General features: G+C 40.7%; 1 protein-coding gene across 7 annotated transcripts in view; it reads left to right on the top strand.

Annotated features, from left to right (window-relative positions):
* Positions 1–3,734, top strand: part of LOC121880493 — a 39,008-nt gene that overhangs the window by 9,569 nt on the left and 25,705 nt on the right. The gene's annotated exons all lie outside the window — the stretch shown is intronic.

Below are 3,734 nucleotides of genomic sequence, written 5' to 3' on the forward strand. Positions count from 1 at the left end.
CCCAACATTGTCCTTGACCTTTGTTCTATATACCTGGAAAAATCCCTTGGGATTCGCCTTGGATTCTCTTGCTATTTTTATTTCATAATCTCTCTAAGCTATCCTTACATTTTTCTTAACATTCCTAGATACGTAGTTCATTATACCTATTTCTGAGCTGCTCCTCCCCTCCCTTTAATTTTTTATAAATTCCTTTCTTAATTCCTATGCCATGTTTAAGTTTTCTGGTCATCCACCTTGGCTCATTCTTATTTGACCTAATTTTTCTGTATGGTATATTTTGTTCTTGTGCTTTATGTAGTATGCTAGTGAATATATTATAGTCATGATCAATTGTTGTGTCATCTATGACCTCACCCCTTCCTACTGGGGACTGACGTGACTGTTCCCAGGTGACCTCACCTAGGTACCTTCTTAACCCCTGCCGCCAACCGAAAGTTTGGGACTCTGACCATATTGTCATTGTTTTTCGTTTCCCAATTTAGGGTGAGCCTGATTTCTCTGTGATCATCAAATTTCAGTAATATTAGTCATCACACTCCTTCGTGCACTACAGTAAAAGGTCCTTCGCATTTAAAAATGCAGTTTTCGACACGAGGACCCTCATCAAGGTAAGATGTTGTTTAATAATATGGGCGTAAAAGTAAGAGTGACGTCATGTTCCAATACGCAACCTTGTGTCTACTTGTTAAGTTTATTTACTTGGATATAATCACCTCGCCTGTTTTAATTATTGTAGTATCCCCCTCATCCTACACCTCTTCAATTTTGCACCAATTTGGTCATTGCCTGTAGGATTAGGTAAATTAAGATGGTTTGCTTGCAGGTTCATTTTCTTTGTACAAGCCTATATTATACAACAAGAGAGTTAGAGCAAGTATTGTTCTTTTTACTTTATATATATTCCTTAAGCGATTTTTATTGAATTCTCTAATTCCATCTCCAACTTGTCTCCCTGACCTCATTCTATTTTCAACCAGCCTGGAAATTACTTTACTTTACTTTTATCCTCTTCACCACTGATCGGCTCGTTAGCCACTTGGGCGATCGGTCACGTCTCTGTCACTCACTGTTGGCAAGTACTGGGCATGCACCGGCTCCTGAATGTACCTGAACCCGCTCTAGTGTTGGTCAAGTCTCTTCTTGAAAGAGCTCACACTTGGTGCCGTCATAACACTTTCTGGTAGATTGTTCCAAGAGTTCACAACTCTTGCAGAAGGAATTTAGTCTACTACATGCTAGCTTCTCCAGTACAGTATCTTACTCACGGCTGGGAGGACTGATATGGGGTGGTAATTCTTGAAGAGACCTTTGTCCCCAGATTTTTTATATGCTGTAATGCTGGGTGAACTTAAGCAATTTTCAGTTTATCCGGAAAGACACCTGCTGCTGCATCTTTGGACATTTTTATGATGGCCAGTAATTCATCTGCTGTGACAAGGGATAAGAACAGCTCATTTTGCTGTCTGTATTGCAGGTAGGCTCTAAATTCCTATTGGTGATCTGGGATGTTCTCTGCAAGATTTTTGCCAACATTAATAAAATATGGCAATGAGGGAGGGTTCTGTTATAACTGAATCATTTATCATAAAAGCTGAGTGGGGGCCAAAGGCTGAGTGTTCCTGTTCTGAATAGAATTTTTGCCATTCCAGGTTTTCTTACTGTCGCCTGATGCTGACTGGAGCTTATTCGTATAATAGCTGGAAATTCTAACTGCTTGAGTTACTATATTTCTGATACTTCGGTAAGCATCACCGAAAGTTATGGGTCTTTTTGCAAGTTTCCTTTGGAGTTTGTGTTTTCCTTTTATCATTATCTTAATTTCGCTTGTGATATAGAGTTTGGAAATGGATACAGTTTTCACTGACTTAGTCTTGAGCAGGAAGCATTTATCAAAGCAAGCATTGAAGATGCAAGAGAATTTGCAGCTATTCACGTTAGGGCTGTCGGAGGCATAGACAAGATCCCAGTTAGCATTCATTAGGTTGTTTTAAAAAAGGAGCATGTTGTTGGTGCAGTAGTCTCTGTATTGTATTGAGACTCTACTAGACCTTTCAGGTCTTGTGGCTGTTTTATACATGGCAAAAACTGGGAGTGATCTGAGATATTGTTATAAATAATTCCACTTGCAAGATTGTTAGGAGTGTTGTTAGTCCAGATATGATCTATCACAGTGGCAGAGGTGGCTGTGACTCTAGTGGGTTTGGTTATAGTGTTGAAGAAGAGTTTAGAATGACAGGTAGCAAGAAGGTCTAATACTGAGGTATCGGTTTCTGATTTTAATAGATCAAGATTGAAATCTCTTGTCATGTAACAACATTTCCTCTCTGAACTTAAGATAGTGATAAGCTCCGAAAATTTATCAAGAAAATTCCTTACATCAGTGTGGGATCTTCTGTAGATTACTCCTACTAGGATATTTCGTGTGTCGTTACGTAATTCAGTGAAAACACTCTCCATGTACTCCTCCTGAACCTTTACAGAAGTGTTATACTTGATATCAACATTTAGGGCGACACCATCACTGTATCTTGATGTGTTGACGCAGTGTCTATTATAATTAGGAATGTTATACAAATGGTCAATATCGTTAGTGAGTTTGGTCTCACAGAACCCAAGAACATAAAATTTGTGGGCAATAGAAGATAAACACTGATTTAAAAAGGTATCTAGATGAATTGGAATACTGCTGATGTTATGGCTAATGAAGGAGAAGGAATGAGGTAGTAGAAGACTAGAACTAAACTCAGGAGTCAGGAAAGTAATAGTTACAGTTAGGGTTGGTGTAACCCAGTGAGTTTTATAGAAAGGCATCAGGATCGATATGAGGGAGTATTGTGTCAACACCATGGGTAAAGGGGGTGTAACACATACGATCTAGCACATCTAAGGGAATGACACTAGCGTCATCATTGTGGGAACATTGATACTGATTAAGGAACAGTAAAAACTCAGGGTCACTGAGGTGTGAAAAAGGAAGATCTATGAAAATTGTAATAGTGGGGGGGTAACATACTCATCAGTACTGTTGAGGGTGATTCCCAGATAGAGTGGGAGGTGCGCCTGTCACTCGGTTTTTTTGGGGGGTTGCCGGTTTTCACCACAGAGGGTAGACGTGGAGTACTCGAGTTTGCCGGCAGGGAGGGAAACTCCTCAGGTGATAGCGACAGTGGCTAGTTCCCCCTCAGTGGGGAGGGGGGTTGTCTAGGGGCATTGGGGGGGTTGGTACAGCGGGTAGGTGAGTGGGCGGGTGTCCACTTGCCTGATCCCCCACAACAAGGGTTTTGTGACTGAACGTCACGTGTTTCCCGGCTTCTTTAAACTGGTCCATTTGCTGTAGATGGGCTTTAGTCGTACCTGGGCAGAGATCCTCGTTGACGAAGATAGTGGTGCCTTTCAGTTTACTGGGCCACAGTTTGGGTATCTGTAGATACACCCAACAAAAAATGAGTCCCCTCCCTTTAATTTAATTTTACACCACTTGGACTCTTCAAAAATATCCTCTCCCTGTACCCTCGCCTAGCTGGCTCGGTTTCATCACCAGTTTCTGATTACACTCCAATCTACACATAGTATGATGATCTATTTAAAGCTGTCACCACTGCTTCAAGTACGAGCATCTGACTCAAAACATTGTTTACTCTTGAAACTTGAATTCCTATTTAATCTTTCCAGTATTATAGGTGTACTTATTGTTAACATTAGAAGTGAACGGGAAGAGAAAAATGCACGAA

This window comes from Homarus americanus, unplaced genomic scaffold, assembly GCF_018991925.1.
Source record: "Homarus americanus isolate GMGI-L3 unplaced genomic scaffold, GMGI_Hamer_2.0 scaffold15794, whole genome shotgun sequence".
Lineage (NCBI taxonomy): Eukaryota > Metazoa > Arthropoda > Malacostraca > Decapoda > Nephropidae > Homarus > Homarus americanus.